The 24,252-nt window shown below is 42.0% G+C and overlaps 2 long non-coding RNA genes across 2 annotated transcripts; both read left to right on the top strand.

Annotated features, from left to right (window-relative positions):
• Nucleotides 1–3,477: 3,477 nt before the first annotated feature.
• LOC139838408 (uncharacterized) lies at nt 3,478–7,061 on the top strand. The gene is made up of 3 exons (XR_011754813.1): nt 3,478–4,032; nt 5,696–5,756; nt 6,853–7,061. It is a non-coding gene; the product is annotated as an uncharacterized lncRNA (long non-coding RNA).
• A 2,354-nt stretch (nt 7,062–9,415) lies between these two features.
• On the top strand, nt 9,416–13,008 carry LOC139838407 (uncharacterized). Its single transcript, XR_011754812.1, has 4 exons — nt 9,416–9,676; nt 9,742–9,976; nt 11,640–11,700; nt 12,800–13,008. It is a non-coding gene; the product is annotated as an uncharacterized lncRNA (long non-coding RNA).
• The last annotated feature ends 11,244 nt before the right edge of the window (nt 13,009–24,252 follow it).

Here is a 24,252-nt window from a genome sequence, read left to right as displayed (position 1 = left end):
CCGCGCGCCTCCTCCAACACCGCCGCCTCCTCCAACACCGCCGCCTCCTCCAACACCGGCGCCGCCCGCCGCGCGCCTCCAACACCGTCGCGCGCCCGCCGCCGCCCGCCGCCTCCTCCAACACCACCGCCGCCCGCCGCCTCCTCCAACACCACCGCCGCGCGCCTCCTCTCCGCCGGCGCCAAAGGTGAGCCCCGGCCCGGCCACCATTTTTTTTGATTTTTGTTAATTAGTATTAGAGATTGTTAATTAGTATTAGATCGAATTTTACTATTAGAATTATTAGTATTAGATTGTTAGTATTATAATTTTAGAATTGTTAGTATTAGAATTTTAGTATTAGAATTGTTAGTATTAGATTGTTAGTATTAGAATTGTTAGTAATTGTTAGTATCAAATTTGTTAGTATTAGAATTTTAGAAATAGTTAGTAAAAGAGATTGTTAATTAGTATTAGAATTTTAGTATTAGAATTATTAGTATTAGATTGTTAGTATTATAATTTTGGAATTGTTAGTATTAGAGTTACAATAATAATATGTATGTTAGAAATAATGTTAGTTACAACTCTAACATTAATTAATAAAAATAATGTTAGTTAGAACTCTATTACTGTAAACTATTTGTTAGTATAGTTAATCCGGTAGTGCGGGCGCCCCTGCCGGTGCCGAGTCCGTGGCGGTGCCCCTACCGGCGCCCGTCGCTGTGCCGCCGCGACATAGTGCCGACACCCCTGCCGGGTTAAAAGTAGTGAAGTTATTTTTTAATTTATGTTAACGTTGGTACATATATATATGATTTGTTTTCGTAGCTACGATGCCGCGACAGCCGCCGCGCCGTGGTCTGACTATTCTGTAGGAGATGCAGCAGATGGGGGAGGTCTGGGACTGGGCTCCGCCGGGGTGGCACTGGGAGGTCTTAGCTTCCGGGTCGCGCACCTTGGTGCGGAATCCGGGTCCCGTCGTCGACCCGGATATTCTTTGATGGAGGTCTTATGGGCCACGGTCTTTTCAGAGGGAGCCGGCCCCGCTGGAGGAGGTAGCTCAGCGCATTGCGGCGGAGGACGAGCACGTTCGGCGTTACATGTATGCGTTAGACAACATGTATAGGACCGGATGGAGCGTTGTGCAGGGATCTCATGTTTGCTATGCTCCCGTGACTGTTCCTTTTCTTTGGGGGTTCACCCGGCGCGGCTCAGGTCCCGGTCGGCGCGTTATAGGACCCGGTCGGCGCGGTTGAGAGGTTGTAGTATTGATTGATGTATTAGGGTGAAATAAACATGAACCCGATCTATGTATGCATGTAACTGCACTATCTGCTTTCAGCACTATATATATTATCGATCCTTAGTTAAGAACTACATATGTAACTCCATTTTTAGTTTTCTGCATTATCCTTAATTTGATCATATGATGGTTCCTATATATAGCTTGCAGGTCGTTGTAGAAAGCATGGAGAGAGATGAAACAACAGAAAATTTCATGGCTGACCTCATAGCCAACGGTACTCTGGATGATCGCGACGACGACATCATTCCAGATGATGGCGGTGACGATGTCACCGCAACTTTTTTGAATGACTCCGGTGAGGGAGCGGAGAATATTGAGGAAGAAGATCCTAATGGCGCCGGTGAGGAAGAAGATCATCATAATGCCTCCGGAACCGTAGTTATCACCCAGGTATATAAATTAATTAAGCCGCTGTTGATCGACTAGATGCATTAACTAATTAAATTGTACTGACTATGAATTATTTCTTTTTTAGCCCTCCGGATCGAGCACTTCTTCTGTAAAGTCGAGGAAGCGAGGCCCGGCCAAAAAGTTGGACGACGGTGTTAGGCACGACATCACCCACATCGCTAAGGATGGTAAACCGATTGCTCCAGAGAAAGGTGCAAAGGCATTTATAGCTCAATGCGGAGTGCTTGTTAGGGACCACGTCCCGATCACCGTTCGAGAATGGAACAAGCCGAAGGGACTAGTGCTGTCTGCAGAGGAAGAAGCTCAAGGTCTTTATATCAATGATGTAGCCAAAAACAGCATTCTGAACAAGCTCATGTCACATTTCAACATAGTACCCGAAGAGGGGGATGACGCTGAAAAGGCCAAGATGGAGCAGGCCCTCCACGACTTTGCCAAGAAGAAGATGGCCGAACTAATCAAGAACCACAAGAAAAGATTGCGCGGCCTTATCAAGAAAAAGAAGACTCCGGACAGTGAGAAGGTAAAAAATCACTGGGACGAATTCGTGAAGTACAGCACGGAGTCAGAAGAATTTAAGAAAAGGTCGGCAACAAATAAGGCAAATGCTGCGTTGAAGCTATATCACCAAATTCTGGGTCCAGGTGGATACAGGGCTAACCGTCCTAAGTGGCAGGCAGCTGAGGCGGAACTGACCAGTAAAGGGATCAGATTAGGGACACACGGTTGGATCGACCGGTGTAAGGAGTGGTTCTACGGGATTGGGGGAACGTTGCATCCAGAAACAGGGAAGTGCATCTATAAGAAAGCTCATCTGAAGTTTCCCATCGAAGCCCTGGAAAAAGCACATAAGGACGTGGAGGAGGGGAGGTTCCAGCCCGAAAGAGAGAACGATGAGCTGACACGTGCCCTTGGGAACAAAGAATACGGCGGACGAACACGAGGCACAGAAGGCTCCGTTCCGTGGAAGTTTGGCTTTCCTGCGGAAAGGAAGAGATTTCCTGATAAAAGCCATGTGTAACATCCCAATATTTTTTTTTATAATTTTGGGATGTAAAAATAAATAAATTTAGTTGATTGAATTGTTTGTCTTTGTTGAAATTTTACAAGGAATTAAAACTTTTTGAGTTTATCTAAAAGCCCTTCCCAAAAATAAGTTTTCACAAAGATATGCTTTCAATTCCAAACCAAACCTGTTTCTATTTTATGGTTTTGAAATCATATTTTGAGAGAAAAAGCTCGAACCTTATTTTGAAATATCAATACCCATGTAACTATATAAAGTGTTATATGCATAATAATATTTTGTAAATTGGTTTTGACCAATATTAGTTTTTAAAGTTATTTGGGTCGTTTCGACTTCAATATCAAAATCCATGTTGAAATAAAACCAGTGAAAGGTTTCAGTTTTGGAAAATATTTTAATCACTTGATTTCATTAAATTTTTAGTTTCCTAAATAGCATATAAGGCAAGTATGTAAAAATCTACCCTTGTATTTTTTATTTTAAACTGATAGAGTAATTCTTAGTGTCCCAAAATCATACTGGACAGATTACAAATTACAAAGTTCATTTGAGACAATTTAGTAACTTAAAACTGAAACTAGAAAATAAAACAGAAAAGAAGAAAAGAAAATGTTTGGCCGAGTCAACAGGCAGCCAGCCCCGCGCGCACATGCACGCTCGCGCCCGCGCGACGGGCACAGCAGCGCAACGCAGCAACGGGTTGCACGCACACGTCCATTTGATTCTTTTTCTTGCTGACGTGTGGGTCATCCAATCATCTTCTACCTCTGCCTAAAGTCTGGTTCGCCTACGAGTTTGTACCGGCCGTGAAATATTCCAGTTTTTCCGCTCGATTTCGCTGAGATTGCTTTGCCCCCTTGCCACGGAAATTCTCCTATAAATATCGCAACATCTCCTCCGAATTTTCCCTTTCAAAACCCTAAAAATAGCGCCCCCATTCCGCCAGATTTCTTCGCCGAAGTTCAGAGTTCCGCCACAATTCCGAGACTGATTTCTGACGAAAACCGTAAGCCATGTCGCCTCCTTTTTGTTCCATTCGTTCCCCTCACATCTTCCTGATCTCTTTGTTAGATTGTTAGCCCAGTCAATCGATGGGTTTGTCCACGACCGAACTTCGCCAATGCCCGCGTCACCTCCGGCCACCTCCACTCGAAGTTCCATGAAGCCCTTGAGAGCATCGCTGTTACCGTTCCCGCGTCATTCTCGACTCGTCGACTTCATCGCCTCGCCGCAGCAGAACACTGGAGACACAGAGGACCATCGTGTCGGAGCCGTCCCGCCGTATCCTCGCCGCTTCTCTCCCACTGTAAGCCACAAAGTTCAGTTTAGATTAGATTGTTGCAGATCCATCGTAGGTCGTTCGATCTAGATCTAAGGCTCCCCGTTAGGCCAGTTATCTGCACTATGGGATTCACTACTGTTGCTGCGACCTATTGATCGCTTCATGTCTGTACTAGCTCATAGCTGGTGTTAAACTTCAAAATTCTATATCAAATGATCCACAACTCAGTTTTAGATGATTCTTTTTGCATTGAGTTTATAATTAAATCCTCTACGACTTTCGTGTAGAAAGTTTGTCCATCCGAGAAACTTTTTCTGACAACTTTTCGTACAACATCAAAATTTAACCGGGACATGTTTAATCTTATAAATTTTATAGGAAATTGTACACATGACCGAATATGGCAAACACTATACCATTGAATTCAGAAAAATGATTAGAACCCAATAATAAAATAAAAATTGGCTTTTGGACAAGTTGACAATATTCAAATTTAAAGATGTGAATTTGAGTATTTTAGGCATGACTTATATTCTACAAATTAAAATCATATGATTTCTTTTGCAATGGAAGGAATTGGTGTCCTCTGTCCCGTAGCACATCTATCTATATTTTCTAAAACTGTTTGCAAGTATCCAAGTCTAAATATGAGTATTTGAGTAATTTTTTCTTAACATAAAATGTATAAATACATTTTAGTTGATTCTTTTTGAAAATGGAACATATTAAAACTCTCAATCAATTAGTACTTCTCTTTAATTTAGTTGAACACATTCACTTTACATTATTTTAGACTTTAATTTATATCCTTCTATATGCATTTCACACATTTCATAGACCCTATTTAATCCATTATTTTTCCTATGAATTTACATTAATTTTCAATATCCATCGAAACCATTATCATAATTCATTTTTTGTAAACATTGAAGTTGAAGATTAAACTCATAATTCCATTTTGCCAAAGTAAATCATATGATCATAACCCATCTACCAAAATCATTTAGATATTTTCATCATGTCCAAGATCCTATATATACTAATTATATTTGCCTAGTTCACAATATTCAAACTACACATGAGTTATTTGAGTAAATTGTGACAAATCTTATTTATAGGTTTTCCCTTGTGCAAATGTTGTGGAGACACTCTACACATGTGTTGAAACCTTGACATCCTTTAGATTCTTTGATCCACATCTTGAATTATCATTCATGTCTATACAATCTCATGTCATTTGATCATATTCATTAAGTTTGGGTTATTCAAATTACAAATGAGTTATTTGAGTAACTAAATATACCATTGGTGCATACCCAAGCCTTTTTGTAACTTGAGCTATTGTGATAAGTGTTGTCACACTTCAACTTAATAGCATTTGAGTTTTTACCATGTGAAATCTATGTGATTCTTATCAAATGAGTCATTCCAATTTTTGTCCATTCTTTTGTAACCAATCTGTTTTTTTTCCTATTGGTCATTGATGGTACTTCTCTTTCTAAGTAATTTAGCTCATCATTCAAATTTTCAAATCATATCTTGCAAGCCATACCTTCAATTTTCGAGTGAACCATAAATTTAGTGAAAACTAAAATACAATGAATAACAAATCTTTCTAGATTGTTGTCTTGCTTGTTTTTGTTGTTGCTTGAATGTGTGTTTATGTTATGTTACTTTTATGTTATAGTTGTACGGAGAGATACGAGTTTTGATTGAGAGAAGAGCAGAATTCTTCAGATACCAAAAAGGCAAGTGTCACACACCGTCTTGTCCTACTATTTTTATATGCACTTTGTAGTTATTTTCAGTAGCTATTCATGTGTAGGATTGTTTTAAATATATATATATTACTATGCTATGATCACCTAGCTATTAGAACAACCACATGTTCAACACTTGTTCTTTGTCGCTACCGTATTGTAGCATGCTTAGCATTGCTATTGTAGATGCGTGGTTGGGATCTCATGATGCGATATGTGGTATTATGAAAGTATGATTTTATGTAATAAAACAACCTAAGATAATGAATCATCTGGGTGGTAAGTGGTAATGCTTGGTTTATGTTGAGTGGTTACACCGGAGTCATGTCTATGGCGGTCGCGTGTATCGCACTTGTGGTTGGCCACCCAGAAACAAAGAGATTTGACAGGTTTCTATTTTAGTAGCTTCCAGTACAACCACATGCTATATGGGCTCTGGCTAGATTGAGTAGGTTGCGAGAACTCGACCCAATGTACAGAGGGTGGTAGATATTGGTAGGACGGAGCGCGTCCATTGTGGTTGAGGTATTGCTTCTGAAAGGTCTTGTCCTAGTCGACATCTGTCCATTTGAGCAAAATGCGCATCATGGAAGAAGAACAGACTAGGTCATGTGGGGAATGTGTACAGCCTCTCGAGAGTGTCAAACTAAGTACTTAGCCGTGTCCCCGGTTATGGACATTATGAGCAACTAGAGTCTGGAACTGTTTGGAGGATCTCATCATTCCAATTTTATAATAAAACTTGATGGGACAAACAATGGGTTTAGGAGCATGCAAAGCTAGGTTGTCTTGTGTTTACATGGGCCTATGCTAGCATGTCCGTAGATGTTTAGGAGCATATGAAGCTAACCGTCTTGCGACGGCATGGGTTATGCTAATATGTTCCTAGACGATGTTTCTGAAAAAAATAAAAATTGTTTATAAAAGATAGGGAAACTATTGCTTTTCACAAAAGATGCTAAACTCCACTTGCCAAATGAGCACGTAGTTGTTAGGCGCCATTTATATATCCACCAAAAGTGACATTTGCCAATACAATTCCAAATGTATTGACCCTGCGTGGCTGCAACGTTTTATGTTGCAGATATTCCGATGAACGAGTGAGGTTCGATGGTTAGGGTTACGAGTCTATACTCGACATGCTCGCCTGTGGCACATGAAGACGAAGGACTCCATGCTGCTATGGTTCGTTGTGAACTCTGATATTGAGCTAGCCTTGTGCTATGCAGTTTGTAAGTTATTATGTAATTTTGGATCATGCGATATAATAAAGACCTTTGTTTCTTGGTATTACATCTTAAACTGTGTGTGCTAGCGATTGATCCAGGGACTAGCACTATTAAGCACAGAGATTCAACCTGTACCGGGTTGGATCGCTTCAGATGGTATCAGAGCATTGTGTTGACTGTAGGATCGTGACCCTAGGTTTTGAATAGTAATAGGAAGACCTTAGGATGAAAAATTTATGTAGTCCGGTTTTTATTAAAAAGATCTTGCATTTTGAACTTCTTGTATTCTCATCTACTTCACCTTCAAAAGAATCTCCTCTTACCTTAGATGGCCTAACTCTTGAAATCCATCAAGGAAGGACTGATGATGACCATGTACCTTAAGTGTGAAGACCGATGCTTCATATGTTATTATTCGACTCAGCATGATGCAACTTCATGGAAGGCCAACGAAGAACTTGGAGAAGACTTCGATGCATATTTCGCAACTCGAAAGATACACCATAATAGTAGAAGAAGTTGAAGCATTGGAGGCAGAAATAGAATAGACCACCAATAATTCTAATTTATAAGACCAACGATATCGCGATACTGTTATGATCATACCAAATTGTGGCATGACCATACTAGCTGGTTTGTGTTGAAATGTTTTCTTTGATGGTTGTTAGATATTGTTTGTAAGATGAATTGTTTGATCTGTTGTGTTCAGGGTAGGAATCTTCTTTAGATCTTTTCCATCTATTCTCATCTATACTCAACCCAACAAGTGTTTTATTGACAAATCTTCATGAAGACAACCCTAGCAAAATCAACCTTGATGTTCCCTATCTAGATGAAGAACCAACGAGTGTGAGATACGCAAAAACCTAGTTAAGGATCGATAGAAATGTTTTCAAAAAAATAGTTCAATAATGGGGATTGAAATATTGATTCCATTCTCCATGGATTTTTTTATCAAACTTGTGAGGTTGACCAAGTGTTAGAATACGAGATTCAATAAATCAAATACGGAGTAATGATCTGGGTGCAGGATGGATTGATCACCATTCCTACTACTCTTATTATTCGCTTTCGTAATATTGATTTTGCGAATCTAGAGAGTCATACCTATAAAAGAGATGTCGGCGAATAAGCCTAAACCCTAGGATGAATGAATATTATACCCCTATAATTGGGAAGTGCTGCCAAACGTAGGATTACAATAAGAATGAATATCCAACTACTAGAAGAAGAACAGTGGAAGACCGTCGATGACGCCGATAAGTTAAAAAGATGAAGGATGCCTTAAATTACTCTCACCTTGTTCATCTATTTGACCCAAAGAGTGACCCCTTAGTAGAAAAGGTAGATCAACAACCTTCCCATAGGGATTAGAAGCCCAACCCTTAGGAAAAGTCTACTCAAGTCACTTTCAAGAGATATGTTATTCACTATATGTAAATAAACAACCCCCATTGGATATGAAGTGAGAAGCCACATATGTTTCAAAAGATGACGTGGTGTCAAGTCATATCAAAGATGAGCTTAGCCTAAACCCAAGACCTAAGACGGCCTACAAAATTTTCTTTTAAGGGTGGTAGCCACCCCAACATATCTGAAACCCATGTTTCTTGCTAGCTTTTCTCGAATCTCGAGGACGAGATTCCTTTTAAGGGTGGTAGTGTGTAACATCCCAATATTTTTTTTATAATTTTGGGATGTAAAAATAAATAAATTTAGTTGATTGAATTGTTTGTCTTTGTTGAAATTTTACAAGGAATTAAAATTTTTTGAGTTTATCTAAAAGCCCTTCCCAAAAATAAGTTTTCACAAAGATATGCTTTCAATTCCAAACCAAACCTGTTTCTATTTTATGGTTTTGAAATCATATTTTGAGAGAAAAAGCTCGAACCTTATTTTGAAATATCAATACCCATGTAACTATATAAAGTGTTATATGCATAATAATATTTTGTAAATTGGTTTTGACCAATATTAGTTTTTAAAGTTATTTGGGTTGTTTCGACTTCAATATCAAAATCCATGTTGAAATAAAACCAGTGAAAGGTTTCAGTTTTGGAAAATATTTTAATCACTTGATTTCATTAAATTTTTAGTTTCCTAAATAGCATATAAGGCAAGTATGTAAAAATCTACCCTTGTATTTTTTATTTTAAACTGATAGAGTAATTCTTAGTGTCCCAAAATCATACTGGACAGATTACAAATTACAAAGTTCATTTGAGACAATTTAGTAACTTAAAACTGAAACTAGAAAATAAAACAGAAAAGAAGAAAAGAAAATGTTTGGCCGAGTCAACAGGCAGCCAGCCCCGCGCGCACATGCACGCTCGCGCCCGCGCGACGGGCACAGCAGCGCAACGCAGCAACGGGTTGCACGCACACGTCCATTTGATTCTTTTTCTTGCTGACGTGTGGGTCATCCAATCATCTTCTACCTCTGCCTAAAGTCTGGTTCGCCTACGAGTTTGTACCGGCCGTGAAATATTCCAGTTTTTCCGCTCGATTTCGCTGAGATTGCTTTGCCCCCTTGCCACGGAAATTCTCCTATAAATATCGCAACATCTCCTCCGAATTTTCCCTTTCAAAACCCTAAAAATAGCGCCCCCATTCCGCCAGATTTCTTCGCCGAAGTTCAGAGTTCCGCCACAATTCCGAGACTGATTTCTGACGAAAACCGTAAGCCATGTCGCCTCCTTTTTGTTCCATTCGTTCCCCTCACATCTTCCTGATCTCTTTGTTAGATTGTTAGCCCAGTCAATCGACGGGCTTGTCCACGACCGAACTTCGCCAATGCCCGCGTCACCTCCGGCCACCTCCACTCGAAGTTCCATGAAGCCCTTGAGAGCATCGCTGTTACCGTTCCCGCGTCATTCTCGACTCGTCGACTTCATCGCCTCGCCGCAGCAGAACACTGGAGACACAGAGGACCATCGTGTCGGAGCCGTCCCGCCGTATCCTCGCCGCTTCTCTCCCACTGTAAGCCACAAAGTTCAGTTTAGATTAGATTGTTGCAGATCCATCGTAGGTCGTTCGATCTAGATCTAAGGCTCCCCGTTAGGCCAGTTATCTGCACTATGGGATTCACTACTGTTGCTGCGACCTATTGATCGCTTCATGTCTGTACTAGCTCATAGCTGGTGTTAAACTTCAAAATTCTATATCAAATGATCCACAACTCAGTTTTAGATGATTCTTTTTGCATTGAGTTTATAATTAAATCCTCTACGACTTTCGTGTAGAAAGTTTGTCCATCCGAGAAACTTTTTCTGACAACTTTTCGTACAACATCAAAATTTAACCGGGACATGTTTAATCTTATAAATTTTATAGGAAATTGTACACATGACCGAATATGGCAAACACTATACCATTGAATTCAGAAAAATGATTAGAACCCAATAATAAAATAAAAATTGGCTTTTGGACAAGTTGACAATATTCAAATTTAAAGATGTGAATTTGAGTATTTTAGGCATGACTTATATTCTACAAATTAAAATCATATGATTTCTTTTGCAATGGAAGGAATTGGTGTCCTCTGTCCCGTAGCACATCTATCTATATTTTCTAAAACTGTTTGCAAGTATCCAAGTCTAAATATGAGTATTTGAGTAATTTTTTCTTAACATAAAATGTATAAATACATTTTAGTTGATTCTTTTTGAAAATGGAACATATTAAAACTCTCAATCAATTAGTACTTCTCTTTAATTTAGTTGAACACATTCACTTTACATTATTTTAGACTTTAATTTATATCCTTCTATATGCATTTCACACATTTCATAGACCCTATTTAATCCATTATTTTTCCTATGAATTTACATTAATTTTCAATATCCATCGAAACCATTATCATAATTCATTTTTTGTAAACATTGAAGTTGAAGATTAAACTCATAATTCCATTTTGCCAAAGTAAATCATATGATCATAACCCATCTACCAAAATCATTTAGATATTTTCATCATGTCCAAGATCCTATATATACTAATTATATTTGCCTAGTTCACAATATTCAAACTACACATGAGTTATTTGAGTAAATTGTGACAAATCTTATTTATAGGTTTTCCCTTGTGCAAATGTTGTGGAGACACTCTACACATGTGTTGAAACCTTGACATCCTTTAGATTCTTTGATCCACATCTTGAATTATCATTCATGTCTATACAATCTCATGTCATTTGATCATATTCATTAAGTTTGGGTTATTCAAATTACAAATGAGTTATTTGAGTAACTAAATATACCATTGGTGCATACCCAAGCCTTTTTGTAACTTGAGCTATTGTGATAAGTGTTGTCACACTTCAACTTAATAGCATTTGAGTTTTTACCATGTGAAATCTATGTGATTCTTATCAAATGAGTCATTCCAATTTTTGTCCATTCTTTTGTAACCAATCTGTTTTTTTTCCTATTGGTCATTGATGGTACTTCTCTTTCTAAGTAATTTAGCTCATCATTCAAATTTTCAAATCATATCTTGCAAGCCATACCTTCAATTTTCGAGTGAACCATAAATTTAGTGAAAACTAAAATACAATGAATAACAAATCTTTCTAGATTGTTGTCTTGCTTGTTTTTGTTGTTGCTTGAATGTGTGTTTATGTTATGTTACTTTTATGTTATAGTTGTACGGAGAGATACGAGTTTTGATTGAGAGAAGAGCAGAATTCTTCAGATACCAAAAAGGCAAGTGTCACACACCGTCTTGTCCTACTATTTTTATATGCACTTTGTAGTTATTTTCAGTAGCTATTCATGTGTAGGATTGTTTTAAATATATATATATTACTATGCTATGATCACCTAGCTATTAGAACAACCACATGTTCAACACTTGTTCTTTATTAAACTCACCGTATTGTAGCATGCTTAGCATTGCTATTGTAGATGCGTGGTTGGGATCTCATGATGCGATATGTGGTATTATGAAAGTATGATTTTATGTAATAAAACAACCTAAGATAATGAATCATCTGGGTGGTAAGTGGTAATGCTTGGTTTATGTTGAGTGGTTACACCGGAGTCATGTCTATGGCGGTCGCGTGTATCGCACTTGTGGTTGGCCACCCAGAAACAAAGAGATTTGACAGGTTTCTATTTTAGTAGCTTCCAGTACAACCACATGCTATATGGGCTCTGGCTAGATTGAGTAGGTTGCGAGAACTCGACCCAATGTACAGAGGGTGGTAGATATTGGTAGGACGGAGCGCGTCCATTGTGGTTGAGGTATTGCTTCTGAAAGGTCTTGTCCTAGTCGACATCTGTCCATTTGAGCAAAATGCGCATCATGGAAGAAGAACAGACTAGGTCATGTGGGGAATGTGTACAGCCTCTCGAGAGTGTCAAACTAAGTACTTAGCCGTGTCCCCGGTTATGGACATTATGAGCAACTAGAGTCTGGAACTGTTTGGAGGATCTCATCATTCCAATTTTATAATAAAACTTGATGGGACAAACAATGGGTTTAGGAGCATGCAAAGCTAGGTTGTCTTGTGTTTACATGGGCCTATGCTAGCATGTCCGTAGATGTTTAGGAGCATATGAAGCTAACCGTCTTGCGACGGCATGGGTTATGCTAATATGTTCCTAGACGATGTTTCTGAAAAAAATAAAAATTGTTTATAAAAGATAGGGAAACTATTGCTTTTCACAAAAGATGCTAAACTCCACTTGCCAAATGAGCACGTAGTTGTTAGGCGCCATTTATATATCCACCAAAAGTGACATTTGCCAATACAATTCCAAATGTATTGACCCTGCGTGGCTGCAACGTTTTATGTTGCAGATATTCCGATGAACGAGTGAGGTTCGATGGTTAGGGTTACGAGTCTATACTCGACATGCTCGCCTGTGGCACATGAAGACGAAGGACTCCATGCTGCTATGGTTCGTTGTGAACTCTGATATTGAGCTAGCCTTGTGCTATGCAGTTTGTAAGTTATTATGTAATTTTGGATCATGCGATATAATAAAGACCTTTGTTTCTTGGTATTACATCTTAAACTGTGTGTGCTAGCGATTGATCCAGGGACTAGCACTATTAAGCACAGAGATTCAACCTGTACCGGGTTGGATCGCTTCACCATGGGAGGAGAAAGGCAAGGGAAACAGACCGCATAACGTCCTTAGAGGAGGGTTTTAACACCATGCAAGCCCAATTAACCATGGTAACCCAAGTACTTACATCTCAGATAGCTCAGGGGCTGGCTGTAGATCCTGCATTGCTAAATGCCCTCGTTCCGCTGCAATCTCAACAACACCGGAAAAGCAGCGTGGCTTCCACTCAGCAGGAGGATAATAATGATGATGATGACCAGGTGGTCGAGCCTCCTCGCTACCCCCCCCCCCCCCCCCGTGGATGATCTCACTGAGAGCCGTCCTTGTGAGCTGCATGTTAAAGTTTTCAACCTATCCTTCAAGGCGGCGGTCGGCATCCTCTTACCTACAAGGTCTTACCATTGCCGTCCGGTCCAAGACGACCTTGCTGTTGTGATGGTGGATGAAGTGTTGAGAGATTATGAGGGGTTGGTGCTTGAGCACCCTGCAGGTGAAGATGGGGAAATCAAAGAACTGGGAGAAGCCCGTAGAACCACTGTGCAATGGCCGAAGGAGAACATTGTGTTTCCAGGTGAGAAGCCACCAAGCAGTCCACCTCCTCCGCCTCCTCCGCCACCTGCGCAGTCTCCTCCGCGTGATGATTCTCCTCTGCGCGATGATGATTCCCCTGTGCATGAGCAGTCTCCTCCGCGTGAAAATACTCCGCCGCCTCCTCCTCCTCGTCAGGAGACTCCGCAGCCTCCACCTAAGCAAAAGAGGAAGCTAACCGCGGCACCTCCTACAGCTCCGAAGAGATCATCAACTCCGATGAGGGCACAGACTCCAGAGTTATTACCACATGAGCAGACTGAAGAGCAAAAGGCGTTTCTTGCGCCGAAGAAGATGTTTATTCCACCGCATACAGTGAAGCACTTTGCCGAGACGAGAATGAAGAGACCTGAGCTGAGAGCTGATTATGACCGCTCTCTTGGACAGTCCTCTAGAGCGAGCAAAGAAGCAAAAAGTCGTCCGGCTTGGACGGCGGGACATTCGTGCCATACCCCACTTCGTCGTGCAGCCCTATGATGATCCAGAGACGGCATCGATGATCGAACGGGAGGCTAGAGCTCGGGGAGCATCGGTGAGTACGAAGATTACTATCCAACGGCTCAAGTGGTAAACAAGTATAGATACGGAAAAGATCTCGTCAAACACAGCGAGCTCGCGCGTCTAGGGACTCGAGATGCGAAGGTTGCATGACTGGTACCCGAAAGCTTTGTCGAAGAGGTGATCGCTACATCACGGTGTATCTTAGAGATGAGCATTACTTCCGGGGTCGAGGAGATAAACCTTGAGTTAGAAGAACTGTTTCAGTTATTCAATCAAGACGCCCTCGACAAAGCAGTCATCAGTTGCTACTGCCTGAAAGTGATTTATTTATGTAATTAAGTCTGTAGCTCAGCGCTCATTCATATTTGCACTAACAATTATCCTCACTATATTCTTTGTGTACGCTATACATTTAATTATGCAGAATGAAGAAGCTCGAATGCAAAAGAGGCAAGCTCCTACCGCTGGGGTTCATAGACCCAGACACAGTTCATGAAGTTACGGTTCGAGACTACGCCCAGGACACAGAGGACAACATGGTAATGTTTTTAGTGAAGCAAGCAAACAAAGAGGATATATTCTTTCCCTACAACTTCAAGTGAGTGTTATATATAACATACATTATGCTTGTGCACCTTCCACTTTATTCTCGTAATCATTGAGCTATGCTTGTGCAGATTCCACTTTATTCTCCTAATCATTGATCTTCACAAAGGAGTCGTAAATGTCATGGACTCGAAACGTAACGAATATGCGGAATGGGCGGACATGGCTGCCATCCTCCAGAGGTAATTTCAATCAATTTCGTATTGGCATCTTCATTTGTTCTAATTCGACGATATCAACAACTAATCAATAACTCATTTACTCATTATTTTTTGCCGGGCAGGGCCTGGAAACGGTTTATCACTACTGTTCCGGGTACATGGAAACCGGAGCTTACATTTCAAGATTACCCTGTAAGTAGTACTATATATCTATGTCCGTGAAACTCTATATATGATATTTACTTTCAATACGATGCTTGATTATTAGTTTGATCGAACTATTTTTTCGTAAAGTGTATGAGGCAGGAACCCGGGAATAACTTATGTGGATACTACGTCTGCAACTTCATTCGTGACATGGCCTGTCCCAAGGGTGGGGATGCCCGTATACACCACACTCGTGTAGGATAACAAATTTTCACAATTATCTTAATTAGTACCATCTATTGTATTGAGTTCCATTCATATATTGATGATCTCCTTTTTTAAATATAGATGAAACGCCTACGGGACACTCTCATAACAGAGGATCAAATACGAGCAATTCAAGAGGAAATCGCGGGATTCTTTCTTACCGAGGTCCTTACCCCAGGTGGAGAGCACTATATGAAAGTCATATCTATGTGTTGAGCAACTTCGTAGAAGCTAATAGATTTAGTAAAGAGATCCGACTTTATGTTGTAAATATGCATGCATTACGTGTACTGTTGATGATGTCTATATATATTCACGACGATTTTTTGTGCTTTGTTGAATGATATATATGCATTGCTGAAACTCTGCCGCGGCAGAGAAACGCCCTCTTTCTCTGCCGCGGCAGAGAAACGCTGCTCCACCCTAAACCTGTGTCGCGGCAGAGAAATAGCAATTCTCTGCCGCGGCAGAGAAACACAGGCCCGGTTCGTACCACGAACCGGGACCAAAGGCCATCCACCGCGAGCTCCCTGGCCACACCAAGTGGCGCAGCCTTTAGGCCCGGTGCAACTTTGAACCGGGACTAAAGGGGGACCCTTTAGCCCCGCCTAATTGGTCCCGGTTTGGAAACCGGGACTGAAGGCCCAAATGGACCGGGCCTATAGCCCCGTTTTCCACTAGTGAATGCAGGCAACGCTACTGGAGATGGAGAACAAAGTGCAGTCCAGATAATTTTCATTTTTGAGCAAAAAAATCAGTAATTTAGTAATGTTTATTATATATATACAACCGTATCCCCGTATCCGTGTTTTTGGAAAATCGATGTATCGGTGTATCGCAGTATCTGTATCCGTATCCGTATCGTCGTAACCGGGCAACATAGCTGCTCGGTGAGGAGGAGTTGGCCATCGTTCCGTTCGTCGCCGGCCTGTGCGCGCCATCGTGAGCGTTCCTCGATTGTCTTGAGCCTGCCCAGCGCCTCCTCAAACGCCATGGTCTCCATGTCGCAGAATTGCTCGATCCCGGCCACCGCGGAGTACAAGCGGTCAGGCACGGTGTCGAGCAGCTTCTTCACCATGGCGTCTTCGCCGAGCGTCGAGCCAAGGCTCGCGTACCTTGCCGCCATGCCGCTGATCTTGCCGGCGTAGTCGTCCAGCAGCTCTCCCTCCGCCATGTACAGCTTGTCGAACTCGCCACGGAGAGTGGAGAGCCGTGCCGCCTTGGGCGCTGATGAACCTCGTCTTGAGGCTATCCCACACTTCCTTGGCCGTCTTCTTCGAAGACACCTGCATGAGGATGTCCTCCGACAGCGCGTCGAGGAGTTGCAGCCTCGCCGCCTTGTTCTTTTTCGCGTCCACCGCCGCGCCATCCGCAGGGGACACCACCTCCCAAATGCCCGAAGCGTCGAGGTTTGCCTCCACCTTGATAGCCCAGACGGTGTAGTTCGTCGACGTGAGCATCGGCATTGGCAGCGACAACGAGCTCCCCTTGACACAGTACGGAACCAATGTCATAGGGCTCTGGTACCAATTGATAGCTGTGCCCGAGAAGGAAAAAGACACGCGCGAGTATACTAAACACACACAGTTTTGCAGCAACACACTTCTATCTTTTCACTTGTTCACTCGGTACTGACTCAACTGAATTACAGGGATTAAATAACTGACCAAACGCAACCAACAGGCACCCACTAGCCACTACCTAGCATGCACACACGCACGGTCAAGCCAGTAACGGCTTGATCCACTAATGCCTCCGCTAATGACTCCACTAACAGCACACACGTATAGACTTGAGTCACTTGCAAGTTTCTTCAAATGAGCTCATGTGACGCATGCCACAACTATATGGGTCCATTTTTTCAACTCCGTTTGCAGCACAACTCGCCCGCTCGGACTCCTCTAAACCTGTTGCATGCAGCTAACTGACACAAACATATCTAGCTTTGCATTGTGCAGGTGAACACAATTCTACATCCACACAATGCCGCACGCATGATTAACGAAATAAAACATAAAGAAACTCTAACAACAAGGTTAGCTCCAACATGCAGCATAGGAAGGAAAAAAAAGGAAGAAAAAATTCGCTACAATTGTTTTGTGGATTTGCCTCAAAATGGGAAAAATTGCTACAAAACCTTCTAAAGATTTGAAGCTCATGGAGAAAATTTGCAGTGTAGGAAGAAGAATTCCGCTACAATAATCTTTGAAATTTGCAGCGAAGTGACAAATTAAAATCTCGTAAAAAAGCCTTCCATCGTGCTCTCCATGGCAGCACCCATAAGGAGGAGACAGGGGCACACGCTTGAGGAAGCTGCGATGACGCACCCCTGAAGGACTAGTGATGGCGCATCACTACGGCAGAATCAGGCTTTGCCTTGCAACGATTTGCACGGCAAATGCACTTGTACACACGGCAAAACCATTGCCGTGCAAAGCCGCACGACAAAGCCCGCACGACAATGTCTACGACGGCAATGCTGTCGCTGTTGTGCGCCGTGCCAAATCTACATGGCAAAGGCTTTGTCGTGCGTCGATTTCTTTGTCGTGCGCCAGCAATTAACCTCTGCCGTGCGGGCAGCCTTTGCCGTGCGCCGTGCCTCTTTGCCGTGCACCAAAACCTTTGCCGTGCGGCAAAGCCTTTTCCCTGCGCTGTGTCACTGTCGTGCTCTTTTCCCTGCTGTGTGCCGCCCCGCACGGCAAGACCCAGCCTTTGCCGTGCGCCGCCCATCCACTCACCAGGCACACAGCAGGGTTGCTAGGTGCACAGGCTAGCGCCACGTGACCCCTTTTCCTGTTATTTTCGTTTTTTGTTTATTCCCTGCATTTCAAAATTTGAGATACACGTATATATTTCACAGCAGCATATATGCATGCATATAACCATAAATACATCAAGCACACGACAAATATATCAAACACACCACAAATAGGTCCACATGTTCATTTAGAGTCCACATAACAAGTTAAAGTAGCAATCTTATTACAAGTTCACATAGTCCATATATAAGGTCCATTACATAGTCCATAACATCTCATGGCATCAACCTTGTTCCTTTCCATTGCTTTGTCCTTCTCCTACAAGGTGAAAAGAAAATTCATGACATATATTGGTACATTTTCAACAAGTATTAGCGTTCTAATTCATATACTCCATTCGTTCACTAATATAAGACATTCTATATTGGTACATTTTCAACAAGTATTAGCATTCTAATTCATATACTCCATTGGTTCACTAATATAAGACATTCTAAATATACATGGCTCAATTTCTACAAGTCTAATGGCATGGCTACATTTTCAACAAGTGATGGCTAAAATTTCATATTGACATGGAATTGAACATGGTGGCATGTAATGGCTAATATTTGCATAATGACATTTAATTGAACATGGTGGCATGACTGGCTAAATTTTCAAGTTGAAAGTTTACAAGTGGCATGACATGGCTAAAAATCAAGTTGGAGCACAAGTGTCATGGCATTCTATAACCTAGAAGCGCGTTGGGCACAAGTGTAGGAGAACTCATCTGGGATCAGGTTCCGGATGATATTTGGGTTGTTGACGGTCAGAGGTGTCACCGGGCTCTGACTGGGCGGTGCCTGGATGAGCGGCATGTTCGGAATCATCTGTGGTGCCAGCTGCATCTGATGTCATGATTAGACAATAAGACAAGAGAAACTAAGATGGAGATATTAAGTTAACCACTTACCCACAAGAAGGCGAAAGGAGGAGTAGGAAGACTTCCCGGTGGAGAAGATAGAGGGGCTTGGTTCATAAACCAGCTCATATGTTGCTGCATCTGCTGGTACTCCCTAACCTGCTGCTCCAGCTACGCCTGCCGCTGATGGCATCCTGTTGGATTCTCTGTTCCCTTTCTTCAATCTCCACCTACGTTGTTTTGTCGCGATATCATTAACATTTTAATAGAAAGCATGTAAAGAAATGTAGAGGACCGAGGAAAAACATACTGTAACCGCTCGACAGCTAGATCTGAAGCCCGTGGCCGGGTCTCTACCTGAGGCTGGCCGCTCTGACGATCACGAAGGATCTAGCGGACAGTTGGAACAGTCATTGGGTCGATGCACCCATCACCAATCCATAGGCGGCCATGCTTCATGCCTTCTAGCGCAAGCACCGCAACCTCAGCGTCAAAGTCCTCGGTCTCTGGCTGGGAGGTCTCGCCGTGCTTCTGCTTGAAGTTCGAGACATACGACGTACACTGAGTCTCAGCTTGCTCGTTGACCCACGTGGACCCTGTCTGAGGATGTGGCATCTTACTGGTCTTCATCTTTCGAATGAAGCTAAATATGTTCGGCTTCGCTCCTATCTTTTTTTCCTGCGAAAGAGAACATGTAATTAAGTTAAGTGGGTCACCCTTGCCGAGGTAACAATATATAACATGAAATCAAAGAATGAAGGAACCATTTTCTCACCTCATCCTGCATGTGAAGAGAGAGGAGTGCTGCCTAGGATATATGATCCACCTCGCATCTCTGCCCCCTTCAGCTTGCCATCCTCGTGCTTCTTGAGGTACTGGAGGCATACCCACCACATGACCATCGCCAGAAAGCACTCGATGTCGTTGCCGACGTACTGAGAAGACTTCTACATACAGAAGATAAATCCATTATGGTAAAATAATAAAGAAATCAATAACACATAAATGCAAATACTTGCAAGTATTGCCATGGTGCCATGAGCGTGTCTTGATCGTCCTCCTTAGACATCCAAACTTTGCAGTCGGTGTGCCAGCTGTGGACGCACTGAACACGTGCTAGTTGCGGACGCACTGAACACATGCCGTCAGCGTATGTGGACTGTCTTGTTGAAGACAACGCGATGGCTGATATCTTCTTTTCACCAGAATCGGATGTGAACCTTGATATGCCCACTTTTAAAGATTGTCTTGAAGAACAAGTTAATGGCCCAACGGCGAATGCAAGCTGGGATCAAAATGCATGTGTTGGGAATGATTCTGGTAACTGAGGAGGCTTGGAGTAATGCAACTGCAGCTGCTGACACGGGAGCTGCAAAACCAGCATATCAAGGCAATTCTTTTTAAAATAATATTCCTAAGTGTCGTCAGCGCATGTGGACTACCTTGTTGAAGACAACGCGATGGATGATATATGCTTATCACCAGAATTAGATGGGAACCTTGGTATGCCCACTTTTGAAGATTGTCTTGAAGAACAAGTGATGGCGTGTATTTCACACGTTCGTTGGGCAACCCCAAGAGGAAGGTATGATGCGCACAGCAGCAAGTTTTCCCTCAGAAAGAAACCAAGGTTTATCGAACCAGGAGGAGCCAAGAAGCACGTTGAAGGTTGATGGCGGCGGGATGTAGTGCGGCGCAACACCAGGGATTCCGGCGCCAACGTGGAACCTGCACAACACAACCAAAGTACTTTGCCCCAACGAAACAGTGAGGTTGTCAATCTCACCGGCTTGCTGTAACAAAGGATTAACCATATTGTGTGGAAGATGATTGTTTGCAGAAAACAGTAGAACAAGTATTGCAGTAGATTGTATTTCAGTAAAGAGAATTGGACCGGGGTCCACAGTTCACTAGAGGTGTCTCTCCCATAAGACGAACAGCATGTTGGGTGAACAAATTACAGTTGGGCAATTGACAAATAAAGAGGGCATGACCATGCACATACATATCATGATGAGTATAGTGAGATTTAATTGGGCATTACGACAAAGTACATAGACCGTCATCCAACTGCATCTATGCCTAAAAAGTCCACCTTCAGGTTATCATCCGAACCCCCTCCAGTATTAAGTTGCTAACAACAGACAATTGCATTAAGTATTGCACGTAATGTAATCAGTGACTACATCCTTGAACATAGCACTAATGTTTTATCCCTAGTGGCAACAGCACATCCGTAACCTTAGTGGTTCTTGTCACTCCTCCAGATTCACGGAGACATGAACCCACTATCGAGCATAAATACTCCCTCTTGGAGTTACTAGCATCAACTTGGCCAGAGCATCTACTAATAACGGAGAGCATGCAAGATCATAAACAACACATAGCATAACTTTGATAATCAACATAACAAGTATTCTCTATTCATCGGATCCCAACAAACGCAACATATAGAATTACAGATAGATGATCTTGATCATGTTAGGCAGCTCACAAGATCCGACAATGATAGCACAATGGGGAGAAGACAACCATCTAGCTACTGCTATGGACCCATAGTCCTGGGGTAGACTACTCACACATCACACCGGAGGCGACCATGGCGGCGTAGAGTCCTCCGGGAGATGATTCCCCTCTCCGGCAGGGTGCCGGAGGCGATCTCCTGGATCCCCCGGGGTGGGATCGGCGGCGGCGGCGTCTCGGAAGGTTTTCCGTATCGTGGCTCTCGATGCGGGGGTTTCGTCACGGAGACTTTTTATAGGCGGAAGGGCAGGTCAAGAGGCGGCACGGGGGCCCCACACCACAGGGCCGCGCGGCCAAGGGGGGGGCCGCGCCGCCCTATGGTGTGGCCCCTCCGTGGCCCCTCTTCGTCTCTCCTTCGGACTTCTGGAAGCTTCGTGAGAAAATAGGCCCCTGGGCTTTGATTTCGTCCAATTCCGAGAATATTTCCTTACTAGGATTTATGAAACCAAAAACAGCAGAACAAGAATCGGCACTTCGGCATCTTGTTAATAGGTTAGTTCCGGAAAATGCACGAATATGACATAAAGTGTGCATAAAACATGTAGATAACATCAATAATGTGGCATGGAACATAAGAAATTATCGATACGTCGGAGACGTATCAGCATCCCCAAGCTTAGTTCTGCTCGTCCCGAGCAGGTAAAACGATAACACAGATAATTTCTGGAGTGACATGCCATCATAATCTTGATCATACTATTTGTAAAGCATATGTAGTGAATGCAGCGATCGAAACAATGTATATGACATGAGTAAACAAGTGAATCATATAGCAAAGACTTTTCATGAATAGCACTTCAAGACAAGCATCAATAAGTCTTGCATAAGAGTTAACTCATAAAGCAATAATTCAAAGTAGAGATATTGAAGCAACACAAAAGAAGATTAAGTTTCAGCGGTTGCTTTCAACTTGTAACATGTATATCTCATGGATATTGTCAACATAGAGTAATATAATAAGTACAATAAGCAAATATGTAGGAATCAATGCACAGTTCACACAAGTGTTTGCTTCTTGAGGTGGAGAGAAATAGGTGAACTGACTCAACATTGAAAGTAAAAGAATGGTCCTCCATAGAGGAAAAGCATCGATTGCTATATTTGTGCTAGAGCTTTGATTTTGAAAACATGAAACAATTTTGTCAACGGTAGTAATAAAGCATATGCATCATGTAAATTATATCTTATAAGTTGCAAGCCTCATGCATAGTGTACTAATAGTGCCCGCACCTTGTCCTAATTAGCTTGGACTACCGGGTCATCACAATGCATTGTTTTTACCAAGTGTCACAAAGGGGTACCTCTATGCCGCCTGTACAAAGGTCTAAGGAGAAAGCTCGCATTGGATTTCTCGCTATTGATTATTCTTCAACTTAGACATCCATACCGGGACAACATAGACAACAGATAATGGACTCCTCTTTTATGCATAAGCATATACCAACAATTAATAATTTTCTCATTTGAGATTTGAGGATTGTTGTCCAAAACTGAAACTTACACCATGGAGCATGGCTTTAGTTAGCGGCCCAATGTTCTTCTCTAACATATGCATGCTTAACCATATGGTGGTAGATCTCTCTTACTTCAGACAAGACGGACATGCATAGCAACTCACATGAAATTCAACAATGAATAGTTGATGGCGTCCCCAGTGAACATGGTTATCGCACAACAAGCAACTTAATAAGAGATAAAGTGCATAATTACATATTCAATACCACAATAGTTTTTAAGCTATTTGTCCCATGAGCTATATATTGCAAAGGTGAATGATGGAATTTTAAAGGTAGCACTCAAGCAATTTACTTTGGAATGGTGGAAAATACCATGTAGTATAGGTAGGTATGGTGGACACAAATGGCATAGTGGTTGGCTCAAGTATTTTGGATGCATGAGAAGTATTCCCTCTCGATACAAGGTTTAGGCTAGCAAGGCTTATTTGAAACAAACACAAGGATGAACCGGTGCAGCAAAACTCACATAAAAGACATATTGAAAACATTATAAGACTCTACACCGTCTTCCTTGTTATTCAAACTCAATACTAGAAATTATCTAGACCTTAGAGAAACCAAATATGCAAACCAAATTTTAGCATGCTCTATATATTTCTTCATTAATGGGTGCAAAGCATATGATGCAAGAGATTAAACATGAGCACAACAATTGCCAAGTATCACATTACCCAAGACATTTATAGCAATTACTACATGTATCATTTTCCAATTCCAACCATATAACAATTTAACGAAGGAGAAACTTCGCCATGAATACTATGAGTAGAAACCAAGGACATACTTGTCCATATGCTACAGCGGAGCGTGTCTCTCTCCCATAAAGTGAATGCTAGGATCCATTTTATTCAAACAAAACAAAAAAACAAAAACAAACCGACGCTCCAAGAAAGAGCACATAAGATGTAATGGAATAAAAATATAGTTTCAGGGGAGGAACCTGATAATGTTGTCGATGAAGAAGGGGATGCCTTGGGCATCCCCAAGCTTAGACGCTTGAGTCTTCTTGATATATGCAGGGGTGAACCACCGGGTGCATCCCCAAGCTTAGAGCTTTCACTCTCCTTGATCATGTTGCATCATACTCCTCTCTTGATCCTTGAAAACTTCCTCCACACCAAACTCGAAACAACTCATTAGAGGGTTAGTGCACAATATAAATTGACATATTCAGAGGTGACACAATCATTCTTAACACTTCTGGACAT

The sequence above is a fragment of the Lolium perenne genome, chromosome 3 (assembly GCF_019359855.2).
Source record: "Lolium perenne isolate Kyuss_39 chromosome 3, Kyuss_2.0, whole genome shotgun sequence".
NCBI lineage: Eukaryota > Viridiplantae > Streptophyta > Magnoliopsida > Poales > Poaceae > Lolium > Lolium perenne.
This window is presented reverse-complemented; position numbering and strand designations above follow the sequence as displayed.